Here is a 17,094-nt window from a genome sequence, read left to right on the forward strand (position 1 = left end):
TTTAAAGAACTTTGTCTCAAGTTCTTTAGAATTTTAAGAGTTCTGAAGTTAAATTTTAACAGTTTGACTCTAAGGAGTTAAAGAATTTGAAGAGTTCTCACTTCTCCCCACTCAGTCTGCATTGGCTACTAATCCTCCACTCTAATTCACCCAAGAAAACTAGAGTAAAAGATCTTCTGGATCTATTGCTTGATTAAGCCTTCAGGCACCTGCATACAATATGTAAAAAAGGCTCAGTTTTATTCCATTTTCTTGGTAATAATTTTTCTGTTTTGTTTAATAATTGATATCTAGTCATTTCCTATTGTTCACTGAAGTGTTAATATTTCACCCACATGCAGGGTTAACAGGTTTCTCTGTTGTGTTATTCCAATTTTCAAAAATGTCTGGTGGCCTGTAGAATAAACTTAAGACTGCTCAGGAAGTCTTTTATAACGTTTCCTGTTTGGCCATAGTTTACTGATCTTGCCTCATCTCTGATCTTCTGCCTGTGCTTTACTTATACTGGGCCAGCAACTTACTACTTTCTCCGAACGTATCATTTACTTCACATGTTCATGCCTTTCCTTTCAGAGATGCTAAACCAAGTGATTGCAAAAATATCCTGAAAATAATGTGAGGTGGTAGGGCCCCAGTCCACATCTACTGAATCAGATTCTTTACAGATGATGAGTTTTTTAAAAGCTCCTTAGTTGATCATAAAGCTACTTAGGAACCATTGCTGCTCTCATTTCTCTCTTTGCAGCATCTTCCCTTTCACTTGCTTTCACATTTCCTGACAAAATCTTGTTCAACAGAAACAAGAGACAGAGACCCAACTAAAATATTACTTTCTCTGAAAAATTTTTGTCAATTCTGTCTCCATTCTTAATCTAATGGATATATGTTGTTGCTCTTGGCTAATTAGCAGTAGGGTCCTCTTTCTGTGCTCAGAGAGTTCCCTACATTCTGAATTAGAGATAGTTCCTACCTAAAAGACTTAAAATACCAACTGTTGACTTTCTCAGCCTTCCTCACATATCGAGTGCGACTCCACAAACAAGACTCTCAATCACGCATACACACAACATCTTTGAAGCAAAACCTAGAGACATTTAAAAACAGACCACAGACTCCATTTACAGAGAAGGTAGTACTAGCAGTGGCAGCTACTTCCAGTGTCCAATATAACAGAAAAGTCATTCTAGTGGCAGCATCCAGCTTGCAGCTCCCAAGCAGGAGCATTGTACACTGCTGCCTCTTTTCTGGCTGGGTCACCTCCAAAGTTGATTGTACGACTCCCTGGAGAATTCTGTGAGATGCTTCCTATCTTTTAATAATTTTTTCAGCTGAAATTACACTGAATTGGTTTCTATTGCTGGTAACTAAGATACAGGGACACCTAATAGAATAACCACCCCATTACACTTCATTCACAGGCCAATATAATAATGAATTATATTGTCTTATAGTTAATTGCCAGTAGAATATGGGTTAACTGTGTCAAGAGGGAAGGAGAGAGCATTTTAGGCAGAAGGCATAGCAGGAAGCCATATGGCTGGAAGGAACATAGAGAATACCAGCCACTGAAGGGACAGTGTGTCCAGAAGATGAAGTGAACTAATTGGTGAAAGATGTCAATGGATAGAAAGTTGTTAGAGGAATTAAGTAACTGGATCACAGTAACTCTACAAGACCATCTGAAGACACTTTTATTTTAAGTTCATTAACAATGTAAAGCTATTGAAGGTTTTTAACTGGCAGATGTTATGCTCAGATTTATATTTTGAAAAAAAATTACTCTGTCACATAAAGAATAAATTGGGGGTGGGGAAATGCTGGTTGGAATTCGCTTGTATTTGAGCTTTGCTCATAGTATTATGAGGTTCTACATTGTTCCAAGTTAATCACTGCTTTCTAGCTATGTCTTTCTACTAATTCTAAAATTTTCCTTTTGGAGTAATCCAGGGTGAAATCCTCCCTCTCCTGTCAGAGAGCCCTTTAACCTTTAAAGCTAACTAAACATGCAGAGCAGTCTGGGGCAATATTTTCTCCAAGTTTCTTTCTGTTTATAAATAGCTATTGCTAATAAAGATACTTAAACTTTTATCAAGTCCATTTAACTTCATATAGATGTATAACTTAGATTGGATTCTTTTGATATCCAGGAATTAAAGCAGTTCTGGTTTGTTTGGTTTTTAAGAGCCAGGGTACATTTCATCTTACTCTTTTAAAACTAAAAATGAAAGTATCACACTAAAACATATGCTAATAATGTGTCTTTATATTATTTTATGTATTGTTATGTATACTATGGCTATATTACAAGAGCTATTCAAAACTAAAATTAAATCTGAAGATACTATTTATATTTTTAGTTGGTCTCAGAGAATGAAACAATGATTGCACATGGCCAGATTGCACATGGCCAGCCAAATAATTACAGCTGCTACTGATTTTAATAAGTATGACCTTCTGAATTTTAGTATATCCCCCAAAACATTACAAAAGACATTCAGTGAAAGTCAACAATTTGGTTTTTCATTCATTAGTATAGTCAAAAACCTTTCAGTTTCTGAAGAATAATGTTACCATTCTAGAAAATCTTTCCAAGCAATATCCCATGAGTTTGTTTCTAAGTCTATGAGTCTGTTTCTGTTTTGTATATAGATTCATTTGTATTTTTTTTAGATTCCACATGTAAGTGATATCATACCAAAGGGGAAAGGAGGGGATAAATTAGGAGCATGGAACTAACAGATACACACTACTCTATATAAAATAGATAAGCAACAGTGATTTACTGTATAACACAGGGAACTATATTCAATATCTTGTAATAACCTATAATGGAAAATAATCTGAAAAATATGTGTACATATATATATATATATAAAACTGAATCACTTTGCTGTACACCTAAAACTAACACAATATTGTAAATCAACTATACTTCAATAATAATTTTTTAAAAAGCAATATTAAGAACAAAGGCAAGGCATTTGGTGACTAATACATGCAAAGTTGGTAGGGCGATATCTCTTAGGCCAGCCTGCTCACAACAGCACTGCAGAAACTAGGGGAGGAATCAGAGGTTAAAGGTCGAGACAGAGGAGTTTTGCAAGTTCCAGACTGGTATCTTACATAAGAGTGATTTTGTTTGCTATTGTTGACCTTGTTTGTTCAAATCATTCTGTGCTTTTTTTTGGCTGTGTTGGGTCTTCATTGCTGCACGTGGGCTTTCTCTAGTTGCTGCAAGCGGGGGCTACTCCTGTTGCAGTGCGTGGGTTTCTCATTTTGGTGGCTTCTCTTGTTGCAGAGCACAGGCTCTAGGTGCCTGGACTTCAGTAGTTGTGGCACGCAGGCTCAGTAGTTGTGGCTCGTGGGCTCTAGAGCACAGGCTTAGTAGTTGTGGCACACGGGCTTAGTTGCTCCATGGCATGTGGGATCTTCCCAGACCAGGGCTCGAACCTGTGTCCCCTGCACTGGCAGGCGGATTCTTAACCACTGCACCACCAGGGAAGTCCCATTCCATGCTTATTTTAACAAACAAAGAAAAGTGTAGAATTTGCTTAAGAAAAGTAGAAGTATATATTATTTGTCCAAAGTACGTTTAAGGTAATATGAAGCTGAACCATATGAATTTGTAATTTTTGTAAGTCAAAAATGATTGAATATGACAATTTTATGTGGTCCAACCTAATAAAACCTACCAGTGCACTATAACATACCATAACATATAGCAAATCATTGAGTTTGTCCATTCTGAGAAGATAGATATACATCTTTCTCCATTTTTTAGTATCAACAATTATATTCTATCAAAAAAATTTAGTCTTACTAGATGCCAAAAACACTTGCTGTGGACATTTTTAAAATACGTTATCAAATTTGTAAGAATTTGATGGTAATATTTTTAATGGTAACGAAGGGGCAACAGGGTATAAAATGTACTGATGAACTGGCTTAACCTATAATGTTTTTAAAGCCCTCATTGATCTCTGGGCTGATATTCTAGGATTCAGGGATTTTTCCAGAGCCGTCACAGAATTAGAGAAGATATACTCACACTGTAGATCTCCCTAGTTCCTTGGAACTTAAAATCTCAGGAAAGTTGAGGGTTAATATAAATAGTTTTTTTTTTAAGTAATTGTGGCAGCTAACACTTAAATAGTGTTTATTGTGCCAGGCACTGTTCTAGGTGCTTTACATGTATTAACTCATTTAGTCCTCACAGCAATACAGTGAAGTAGGTAGTACTGTCATTATTCCCATTACACAGATGAGGAAGTAGAGATACAGAACAGTTTGTACAAAGTTATACAGCATGTAAGTGCCTGAGCTGAAATTTAACCCTAAGAATTCTGGCACCAGAGTTGGTACTTAACCAACAGTAAACTGCCTCTCAATATAAAGAAGGTCTAGTATCATTCAGTCAATTCTAATATACTGCAAGGTTGCTATATTAATTGAAATACTAAGTTCCTTAATGGAGCTTGTCAAGTTTCTTTCCATTTTAATAGCTGCTATTCTGGACTGTTGCAATAGTTCTTTAGCCAGGATACAGATTTCTAATCTTCTCCCCCATTTCTAGGCCAGCCTGCATCCTGCTGCTAGATTAATACAAGTAAATCATCACTTCAGTCCTGTTACTACCTTGCTCAAATTGCTTTCATGACTATATTTCCACTGCCAGGAAAGGATGTAAATGAGAGCACCCACTAGGATCTGGTAGCATAGCTCACCACAAGCTCAGTATTTCTTGGAGGTTTCCTGTTTTATCTTAAAAATTTGCACAAATTTTACATCCCACTCCATAGTAAATCTGTTTGTTTTAATATAAAAATAATGTATTAAATTTAAATAAATGTTTTTAAATAGTGTTTTAAATTTAAATTAAAACTTAAATTACTTAATTCTGCAAATTTTCAAATAAAATTGATGAGCCAGAAAGGTGCTTTATATTTATTCTGGGCCTTCTAGTGTCACATGAGGTTTACATTCTCCTATTTGAAGAGCCTGGGTGTATTCAGGATAGATTTTAGGTGCCTTTGCTTCTTATTTATTTATTTATTTTTGGCTGCATTGGGTCTTTGTTGCTGTGCACGGGCTTTCTCTAGCTGTGGAGAGCGGGGGGCTACTCTTCGTTGTGGTACGCGGGCTTCTCATTGTGGTGGCTTCTCTTGTTGCAGAGCACGGGCTCTAGGCACACAGGATTCTGTAATTGTGGCTCGCAGGCTCTAGAACTCGAGTTCAGTAATTGTGGTGCACTGGCTTAGTTGCTCCACAGCATGTGGGATCTTCCCAGACCAGGGATGGAACCCATGTCCCCTGCATTGGCAGGCAGATTCTTAACCACTGAGCCATCAGGGAAACCCTGCTTCATATTTTAGAGTCTAAGTTATCTGGCCATATTCCAACCTTCCCATCTTATGACTTGCTGTTTCCCTGTATTAATCCTCTGATAAATCTATCTACCCATCCATAAGTATTTACCACATACCCTCCTAAAGATGTCATGTACTGTATACCACCTATATATATTGGCTTTTGTCCTTTCTCCCCACTTGTAATACAGGCATACCTCATTTTATTGGACTTTGCTTTATTGCACTTCACAGATATTGCATTTTTTACATATTGAAAGTTTGTGGCAACCCTGCGTTAAGCAAGTCTTTTGGCGCTATTTTTTTTTTTTTTTTTTTTTGCGGTACGCGGGCCTCTCACTGTTGTGGCCTCTCCCGTTGCGGAGCACAGGCTCCGGACGCGCAGGCTCAGCGGCCATGGCTCACGGGCCCAGCTGCTCTGCGGCATGTGGGATCTTCCCAGACCGGGGCACGAACCCGCGTCCCCTGCATTGGCAGGCAGACTCTCAACCACTGCGCCACCAGGGAAGCCCTGGCGCTATTTTTCCAACAGCATTTGCTCACTTCATGTCTCTGTGTCAAGCTTTTGTAGTAATTCTTGCAATATTTCAAACTTTTTAATTATTATTGTATTTTTTATGGTGATCTGTAATCGGTGATCTTTGATGTTACTGGTGTAATTGTTTGGGGGCACCAGGAACTACACCCATATAAGACATGGAACTCAATCAGTATTGTGTGTGTTCTGACTGCTTCACTAACTGGCTGTTCCCCCATCTCTCTCCCTCTCCTTGGGTCTCCCTGTTCAATATTGAAATTAGGCCAAATTTAGGTCAATTAATAACCCTACAGTGGCCCCTAAGTGTTCAAGTGAAAGGAAGAGTTGCACATCTCTCACTTTATATCAAAAGCTAGAAATTATTAAGCTCAGTGAGCAAGGCATGTAGAAAGTTAAAGCAGGTCGAAAGCTAGGCCTCTTGTGCCAGACAGTTAGCCAAGTTGTGAATACAAAGGAAGAGTTCTTAAAGGAAATTAAAAGTGTGAGTCCAGTGAATATACAAATGACAAGAAAGCAAAACAGCCTTATTGCTGATATGAAGAAAGTTTTAGTGGTCTTGGATAGAAGATCAAACCAGCCACAACATTCTCTTAATCCAAAGCCTAATCCAGAGCAAGGCCTTAATGCTCTTCATTTCTGTGAAGGCTGAGAGAGTTGAGGACTCTGCAAAAAAAAAGTTTAAAGCTAGCAGAGGTTGGTTCATGAGGTTTAAGAAAAGAAGCCACCTCCATAGCATCAAAGTGCAAGGTAAAGCAGCAAGTGCTGATGTAGAAGCTGCAGCAAGTTACCCAGAAGATCTAGCTAAGATAATGAAGGTTAAGAAAGAGAAAAACAAATACTGTATGCTAACACATATATATGGAATCTAAAAAAAAAAAAAAATGGTTATGAAGAACCTAGGGGCAGGACAGGAATAAAGATGCAGACGTTGAGAATGGACTTGAGGACACGGGGAGGTGGAAGGGTAAGCTGGGATGAAGTGAGAGAGTGACATGGATTTATATATACTACCAAATGTAAAATAGATAGCTAGTGGGAAGCAGCCGCATAGCACAGGGAGATCAGCTTGGAGCTTTGTGATCACCTAGAAGGGTGGGAGAGGGAGGATGGGAGGGAGACGCAAGAGGGAGGAGATATGGGGATATATGTATATGTATAGCTGATTCACTTTGTTATAAAGCAGAAACTAACACATCATTGTAAAGCAATTATACTCCAATAAAGATGTTAAAAAAAAAAGATAATGAAGATTGGTACACTCTACAACAGATTTTCAGTATAGCCCTATGTTGGAAGAAGATGCCGTCTAGGACTTTCTTAGGTAGACAGGAGAAGTCAGTGCCTGGCTTCAAAGCATCAAAGGATAGGCTGACTGTCTTGTTGGGGCTAATGCAGCTGGTGAAGTTGAAGCCAGTGACCATTTACCATTCTGAAAATCCTAAGGCCCTTAAGAATTATGCTAAATCTACTCTGCCTGTGCTCTATAAATGGAACAACAAAGCCTGGGAGACAGCACATCTGTTGACAACATGGTTTACTCAATATTTTAAGCCCACTGATGAGACCTACTGCTCAGAAAAGAGATTCCTTTCGAAATATTACTGCTCATTAACAATGTACCTGTCACCCAAGAGCTTTGATGGAGATGTACAATGAGATTCATGTTGTTTTCATGCCTGCTAACACAACATCCATTCTGCAGTCCATGGATCAAGGAGTAATTTCAACTTTCAAGCCCTATTCTTTAAGAAATACGTTTAATAAGGCTATAGCTGCCATAGATAGTGATTCCTCTGATGGATCTGGGCAAAGTAAATTGCAAACCTTCTGGAAAGGATTCACCATTCCAAATGCCATTAAGAATATTTGTGATTCATGGCAAGAGGTCAAAATATCAACATAAATAGGAGTTTACAAAAAATCGATTGCAACCCTCATGGATGACTTTGAGGGGTTCAAGATTTCAGTGGAGAAAGTAACTGTGGATGTGGTGGAAACAGCAAAAAAACTAAAATTAGAAGTGGAGCCTGAAGATGTGACTGAATTGCTACAATCTCATGATGAAACTTGAATGGATGAGGAGTTGCTTCTTATGGATAAGCAAAAAAAGTGGTTTCTTGAGGTGGAATCTACTGAAGATGCTGTGAAGATTGTTGAAATGACAATAACTTAGTTGATAAAGCAGCAGCAGGGTTTGAGAGGATTGAGTCCAGTTTTGAAAGAAGTTCTGCTGTGGGTATGGGTAAAATGCTATCAAACAACATTGCATGCTACAGAGAAATTGTTTGTGAGAGCAAGAGTCGATCAATGCACCAAACGTCACTGTTGTCTTATTTTAAGAAATTCTCACAGCCACCCCAGCCTTCAGCAACCACCACCCTGATCAGTCAGCAGCCATCAGCATCGAGGCAGGACCTTCCACCCGGGAAAATATTATGACTCACTGAAGGCTCAGATGTTTGTTAGCATTTTTTAGCAATAAAGTTTTTTAATGAAGGTATGTACATCGTTTTTTAGACATAATGCTATTGCACAATTAATAGACAACAGTAGAGGGTAAACATAGCTTTTATATGCGCTGGGAAACCAAAAAATTTGTGTGAGTTGCTTTTTGAGAATAATATTTGCTTTATTGCAGTGGTCTGGAACTGAACCTGCAATATCTCCGAGGTTTGCCTGCACCCTCTCTCCTCACTTCTGTTAAAGTGCTAATCTTTCAAGACCTAATTCATTTACTAGCTTTTCCTGACTACTCCAGTCAGGACTTTGAATTCCTGTAATACTTACTCAATGCTTATTATACAACAGGTTGCATTTTTAATATTTGTTTGACTAAGTCTTACACATAAACTTTTTAAGAGTTCAACATGCAGAGAAGCAAAAAAAAAGACATTTCTTGCAGTGGACACGGTATGTACAAAGGCACAGGATTATGAAGTAGCACAGAGTATCCCAGTAAATGCTAGGTTGTTTACTGTAGCTGGAATGTAGAATATATACTGGGAATGTGAGAAAAGTAGGAATCAAACCATGAAAGAATATATAACTCATGCTACGAAATGTACATCTCACCTGTCCCAGCCCCTACCATGATTAATGGGAATTCATTAAAGAAATCAAATAGGAAACATTTATTGTATTAGTTTTAATCAACTTTGATGTAATTTCTCTAGGTTTTAATATTCTTCATTTTCTTAGATCTTATTTTTATTTTATATACCAGTAAAGTTATTATCATATTTTTATGCAGTCTTTTTTCTTAATCTAGTATATATCCTCCATATACTCAATGTGTATACACATATATATATAGACACATATAGAGAGAGGAATTGTTCATTGCTTAAAAGATGGGATTACACACACACATACACACACACACCTGCACGTTGCATTTCTCACTCTACAGTGCTTTGTAGAAATAGCTCTATTTTTTTAATGACTGCAATATTGTGTAGTATGGAGGTACCAAAATTTTTTTAACTATTCCGCTATTTGTAGACATTCATCTTGTTTCCAGTTTCTTTATATTTTTTAAGGAGATATAGCTAAATCAAACCTTATGTTTATCTGACTAAATTTCACTGTAGTCTATGATTAATTCACCATAAACTATTAAATAATCCATGTAGGTTTGGGTATATAAGATGAAGTAAACTTATATTGATAATTTATTATCATGATACTGTCTCATATCCTCTGCTACCAAATTGGTGGATATTTAGTAGGAGTTGTTCCCCGTAGTACTATAACATCATAATGCCTGAAATAGACCCATTTGATAACTCAAATTTTAAAGTATAGTGATACCTTATATATTAAAAATAGGGAAATTACAATAATATTTTCCAAACTGAGATGTTAACAGGAATTTTATGACAAAAATGTTCCATGGTCAAATTATTTGGGAAAATACACTGAATTGAACTGGGTTCTGCACGTGTTTGCATTTCTCTAAGAGTGTATTATTCCATGAAATGCCATTTGGTAAGGAGTGCTCTACATTATTCTAAAATAATATAGACATCTGAATTGTGTTCAGACATATGAATAGATTTTCAAAGGCCATTTTTTTGTGGCACCATTTTGATAGACCTGTACTGTTGGTCCCCCGGTAGTAAAGGTCTGGGAAAGATGACCCACTCAGATCGCTGCTAATTTGTCTAAGTGTTATTCCCAGTACCCCTCCCTATAGTTAATACATCTATCAATCAATCACAAAAGCTTGGAATTCTAGTGATACTGGATTATGAAGATTTTAAAGCATACTCAGTACCTTCCTTACCTTCAGAGTTTTGCAGACTTTTCCTGTTCCATCTGCCCATAATCCTCTCTCTCTTGTTATGTTTCTGTATATTAAGATCTCAGTTTTCTTTAAATGCTCCCTTGTTTTTGAAGCTGTCTCCAGTGGGAATTAAAACCATTCCTTTTCTGATTTTCTCATACCGCTTTGCCTTTCTTTCAGTAATTTAACTTCCTGCCTTATGATTCACACAGTTGTTGTTCATGTACATTACAGTAGATGTTGTGCCATGACCTCTAGTTCATGTGGAGGAGCTCATAGACCAGCTGAGGGAGCAGACATATAAATAAGTTTATACAATGTGATGTGATATGTATTTATAATGGTACACAATGCTAGTGGTAAAAGGAATGACATGAGAAACTATGGACTAAAACGTTTGAATGTAAATTAGCTTATATAACTAAGATTTTAGCTTTATTTAGAATGTTTAAGTCTAGAACCGAAGTAGAATGTTGTACTGGTTATTGTACGTAACTTTCTCTTCCACTTAGCTTATAATTGCTCTGAACACCTGGCCTGTGTATTATTTATTTTGCTGTTTTCTATTGTATCTAGCACTCCTATAGATATATAGAATACATTCAATAAATGTTAAATTGAATTAATTTTTAGAAGCTGCTATTTTAAAAAAATTTATTCTCACAATCTGAAATTTGATATTTTATGTCTGCATATTCAGACTGCTATTTTATTCTTAATTTAAGACATAGTTATAGGGGAGGCGACAAACAACATTTTAAAATCTTTATTATTTTTTGACTCTCAGAAGCACTTTTGGAAACTGTAGACTTACTCCATGGATACTGCCTTTGCACAAAATATTTATGGAATTGCTTTTGTTCCTTAACATACTATTTTGCATGCACATACTAGTTTCATCTGAATTCTTAAACCAATTAAATGTCATGTCAAACTAAGCTTAGTGGGTCAAAAGTTATGTATGCCTTTTGGGGTCAGAAACAACAAGGAATCTTGTGTGGTACAAAAGTTAACTGTAGAGGCAATTACAAAAGAGAAATTCCAGAAATATTTTTCACAATCCTGGCATTTCTGGGCTTGGTTTACAGCCTCCGAAGATAACCATTTTGAAGGACAAAACTGACTTAAAGTATATTTATTAAAATACCACATTCTTCATAGTCCAGTTTATTAAGAAGAGTTCTTGGTTTTGTTGGACTGGAATTTAAGCATTTTATTATGTTTCCTGACTAATTATCTGTCTAATACTATTTTTAATTGGTATTAAACTTTTACCAGTGACCCTGATATTATAACTTTTTTTAATTAAAGAACAGCATTCTTAACTCATCATTTTCTTTCTTTAAAAAAATGCCATTACAGCCCAGTTTTTTTTTTTTTCATTTTGTATTGGATATTTTCCATCATGAAAAAAATGTATACATTCATGCTCATGATTTTCTCATTATTATATTCATTGTTATCATTAGGTATTGATAATGGAAGATGAGACCAAAGTCATCCTTATTACCTGATTATCTGATCCTTTACCTAAAGGAGCACAATCTAGAGATAAGACCTAGGAGATATCAGATGAAGCAAATACTATAAAGCAGCATTTATTTCAATTGCACTTATTTCGTTTCTGAGAAATTAAACAGGAGTTGAGCTAAAGTTTACTTTTGCTTTAGCCAGAAAGAAAAGAATCATCAGTCAGACTAATCCTGTAGACATGAAGAGATGAATCTATTTAAGAAAACAAGTGCCTTTTTAGAGCCTTTGAGGTCATTTGGGGTATCATTTATTTCTAATTTTTATTCTGACTTCAGAGTATTTTATTTCATACATTTATAAAATCAGCTTTTATAGGGACTAGGTACCATTTTTCAATTTCTCTCTAATTCATGTTTTACTTATAAATAATAAAATAATTGTTCTACTCTAGACTTTACTAATTAAGTCTGATAAAATTCACTTATAAGTAATTAGTACAGAATACATATTTTCAAAAGGATTCAAATAGGTTTATGGAGCATACAACTTTAAATATCAAAGGGTAAAATAGAGATTTAGGGTGTACTAGCCTAACCTTTTAAATCTGGTAGATAAGGAAGCCGTCTGAGCTGCTGTCACATGCATGACCTGGAATAATTTGGACAATTGTGCATTCTTATATTTTTTATGCAAAATATATATTTACAAATACTATCCATCATGTCCAGATTTTTAATAAGGTACTTTGATTTTTGTGAAAATAAGTTATAACTATTACAAGGATAGTATACTTTGTGAAGAAATTGGGCTTATGTTATTACAATTTTTAACAATTAACATTTGCATACTCTTTTACATTTATCCAAGATTTTTATATTTATTATCTCAGTTGATCTTAGAAACAGTAGAGATAATACTTACATGGTTGGTAGGAGTTAAGACTCATTTAGCTGAAGAAGCACTCGCCCTCTCTGCCCTCCCCTCCCCCCCTCCCCTCCCTCCCCACTCCACACACACAAGCTTAGGCTAAAAGGAGATATTGTGGTTTATAGGAAAGAATGGTCTCCAGAAAGACTAATCTGAGGCTCCCAGTTCTTATCCCCTGAATTGGCTTCATTGTCAGCTCCACACTTGGTGTCACTGACATTTTTGAGTGTCAGTGGTCCTGATCTGATTAAGTATCCATCCTTGGAAACCTCACTGTGGACAGAGGGATAGGGGGCTATGCAGACTGGCTTTGGCAGTTAGGCCCACCTCTAAAGCTGTCAAACAGGTGAGTTGGGCCTCCCTGGTGGCGCAAGTGGTTGAGAGTCCGCCTGCCGATGCAGGGGATGCGGGTTCGTGCCCCGGTCTGGGAGGATCCCATGTGCCGCGGAGCGGCTGGGCCCGTGAGCCATGGCCGCTGAGCCTGCGCGTCCGGAGCCTGTGCTCCGCAACGGGGGAGGCCACAACAGTGAGAGGCCCGCATACCGAAAAAAAAAAAAAAAAAAAAAAAAAAAAAAAAACAGGTGAGTTGTCAAAAGGAAAATTGGTATACAGTTAGCAGAAATAGCAGGAAAGCATGGTGGAGAGACAAACTTCAAGTATCCACTCCAGCAGGTATTATCATCTCCACTTAACAGATGAGAAAATGGATAGTCAGAGAGGCTAAATGACCTGCCCAAACTTAGGTCCTCTACTTACAAATCCTGCTCCAGGCTGCCTTAAAGGAAAAGGAAAGTAAGAATGGATAAGACAAAAGAGGTGGTTCCAGGTATTTATTTCTAGTTTGTGTTTTGAAGTGAACCAGGCAATATTGATTTTAGGGTGATGGTTAGGGTTAGAGTTGTTGAACAAGACATTTGTGGGAAATAAAATGTCGTAAGGTCTGTGCAAGGGAGTAGTAGGAGGTACAGTAGACATGATCCTTAACATCCAGAGTTAGGATTTGGGGATAAAAATTAAAATAGCTAGCATTTATTAACCATTCCTTATGCCTCAGGCACTGTGCTAAACACTCTTCCTATAATATATGTTAACACTCACAACATTCCTATGAAATGAGGATTTTACAGATAAGGAAGCATAAACAAAAAGATTTAATATCTTGTCCAAGACTAGATAACTAGAAAGGGTTAGAGTCAAGATTTGAACCCAGGAGGTCTAGAACCCACCACAGTGCCTGTTTTTGTTTTTCATTGTTACCAGTTAAAGTAGCAATGTTTAGTTACCTGCCACGTGCTGGCTGCCATAGCAGATATTTGTCTGGTGTAACACCTGTTTTCTAGAAACTTACCCTTTAAGGTTGGACAATACAGCAGTTCATACGCAGCCACATTTAAGAATTTAAATTTGAATTGCTAAGTTCCTACAGATCATTGTTAATGTTAATTTTATACTGTTTTGTTCTATATTTATCAGAGTTACACATGCACATAGTTTAAAAAATCAAGTAGTCCTACAAGACTTATTTTTTAAAGAACTTAGCAGTTTCCTGTTCTACACCTCTTCACCATTTTTCCAATTGCCAGAAGCAATCACTTTCGGTTCTTTTTAGGTGTTTCTTTTGGTGTTTATGAAGAACAGTATCTCTAAATAAATGATTATATTCCTACTTCTTGATTTTTTTTTCAGCTTCACATTTAATCGATTAATTTCCCACTGCTCATGTTTAAGGTGATAAGAAAGGGGGATATCTAGATAATACATAATTGGGGCTTGATGACTGTGGATTCCATAGATCTGACCATGCTGTTTTGTTCAGGAACTCCCGGTGTCAATTTATTGAGAACTTTAATCCAGTTTTTAAGCCAGTTAGATTCTCTTTAATCCAGTTAGATTCTCCAAAGAAGAATCATTCAATCTCCTACCTAGAGGTTATAAGATGCGCTGCTAGCATTTTACAAACTAAGTAGAAGAGGACTTGGGATGTCATATTCAAAGTATAAAATTTCATTCAGTTCTGTTTTCAGTAGAGTACTCTGCTGACCAGAATTCTCCAAATTTCCCAGTTTGGGAACCTTCTGTTTTACCACTCCAAAGAATAAACATTGTCTTCTGCTAGGATGATAGAGGGAGGGGTACTTGTCCAGTTGCAGATGGTAGAGAGGGAATGCAAGAGACTAATTCTTAAACAGACTTCCAACCAGCCTTGCTCTTATTTCTACCTTTTACCTACTTCCATAAGTCTGGGTGCTACCAATTACTAAGTTTCTTGGAAACTGTAATGCAAATAAAATTTTTTCCTGGCTTTATCTCCTACTAGTTTAAGATTTAGTTTGTTTGCATTTGCTAAGTCAGTTAGCTGTAGTCCTTCTGCCGTCTAGTTTCCAAATTTTGGTACTGTCATTCATCCCTCATTCTCTTTTTCTTTCTTGTTTCATGCTTTTTAGTGAAATATTTAATATTATACTGTATTTTAATGTGGTTTTGAAAGGGGATGGAATTAAGTATATGTTCAATCTACCATCCTTAACCAGAAATCAACATTATTATCTACTGAGTAGTTTTTCTTTCTAACGTGTTAGATTTGAGATAAATACCTTTTTTTTTTAATATCTTTTTCAAAAAGACAATTTCTATTTTAAGAAAATGGGAAATTACCATATCCAATCCCTATACTCAGTCTCAGAGTAAGATTTGAAGAGATTGCTGTTTATGTATCATATATTTTATATTGAATGCTTTTATTATGACACAGGCCTGCTTTCTTCACAGTGTGTGGGGATGTTTAGTACTCCATTGCCCTGGGAACAATAACTAAGAGCCATATATTACAGAGCTCAATATATTAGAGTCAGGACATGGACAAGATTATCAAAATTTCCAAATCAAAAACTGGGCAACATTGTTTAACCTTTAGAGGAAGTAATTGTTCTTTTCATTATCTTAATATATGTATACAGTGATTTTTGGTTATTAAAGACAGTGTCATGTGTACATTTCAATGTTTCACTTAATACAGTATAACAGAATTTTTGGTTGTCACACTATGTTTTATGAATAAAGATTCAGAGACTCAGAGAAGTTAAGTTACTTCCCCAGATTCTTACAGCTAGTGGGTGACAGAGGTAGAATTTGAACTGAGGATTCACTTACTTCAAAACCAATACTCTTTGGAAGTGGGCGTGTATAATAAAATCTGGAATTATGGGACCACAGTAAAGTTCCCCGGAACTTGGGGGGGAAGTCACAGAAAGGTTGCCACTGTAACCAGCAGAAACTGACGCAACATTGTAAAGCAATTATACTCCAATAAAGATATAAAAAAAAAATTGTAACCAGAAAATCACACCATTTATTCTTTGTACATTTTCACACAACCATTTCATTGAATCCTTGTAACAGCCTTATGAGCTATGTAGGTTTAAATTTTATTAAGTGTGTAAAATACCATTTGCCTATGTGTGAAACAGAATTAACTCACAAACCTCTTCTCCTGGTCCCCCCACCCCATCACTTCCATAGATAAAGGAAAACTTAATCTTACCAACTGGTACTAACTTGGTCACTTCTGAGTTAAAATTGAGTCAATTTAGGCTTTAAACTAAGATTCTTCTTCTGATCCTCTCCTTCCCTTCTGCTCTTCCCCAAGTTCCTGGGGAGACTCATATCGTCCTGATATCAGCGGATAAGCATGGGCTTTCACATTCTTCTCTCTGCTTGCTGGTCTCTGCTGAGTTACTCAGGGCCCTTGGCATTTGGGCACCATGTGCCGTCATCCGCTGAGATGTGTTTCCTCTTGCTGGGCCTCTGGACTTCGTATACTTAGTCTACTGCTGCGGTTCTTGCTGTGGTCTCCAGTTGTGAGGACCAGGTACTCTTCACCCTGTTTCCTCAAACCCCAGTCTCTTTAATGTCTGCCAGATTAGTCTTAGCCACTTTTGCACCCCTCTCATGGCAAAGGCTTCAGTAACTTTTCAGATGTTCTGCCACAATGCACTGGTACTCTCTGAATCCAAAGATGTCTTCAGATAAATCCTCCCAGCTACCTTTCTCAGTCGTCATCTTCAGTACTCTACACTCAGATACCTCAATGCTCTTTTTGTCTGGTGGCCAGTATTTTTTTCCTTTCCATGGGAAAACACCTGTTGTGTCCTCTTGCGTTCTTATCTACTCTATAGTTTTTACAGTATAAGCTTTATGAAAATAATATATAATAATGCAGCTCTCTATGTACTGAAGTGATCAATTGACAAAACATATTACATAAAGAAAGCAAGGTATAAAACAGAGTATATAACCTGCTCCATTTCTGTAAATGCATGTATAGATAAGGCAATGCATTAAACATTTCTGGAAGAATACATGAGCGGTAGCAGGGATTGCCTCTGGCGGTTGGGGGGGGGTGAGGAATAGATGTCTGGGGAACAAGACTGGATGGGAAATTTTTCACTGCCTTTTTATATCTCTCAAATTCTATATCATGCAAATAACCTATTCAAAAATAAATA

At 36.8% G+C, this 17,094-nt stretch overlaps 1 protein-coding gene across 5 annotated transcripts in view; it reads left to right on the plus strand.

The window, feature by feature from the left end:
* Positions 1-17,094, plus strand: part of MBD5 (methyl-CpG binding domain protein 5) — a 187,339-nt gene that overhangs the window by 21,280 nt on the left and 148,965 nt on the right. The gene's annotated exons all lie outside the window — the stretch shown is intronic.

This window comes from Mesoplodon densirostris, chromosome 8, assembly GCF_025265405.1.
Source record: "Mesoplodon densirostris isolate mMesDen1 chromosome 8, mMesDen1 primary haplotype, whole genome shotgun sequence".
Taxonomy (NCBI): domain Eukaryota; kingdom Metazoa; phylum Chordata; class Mammalia; order Artiodactyla; family Ziphiidae; genus Mesoplodon; species Mesoplodon densirostris.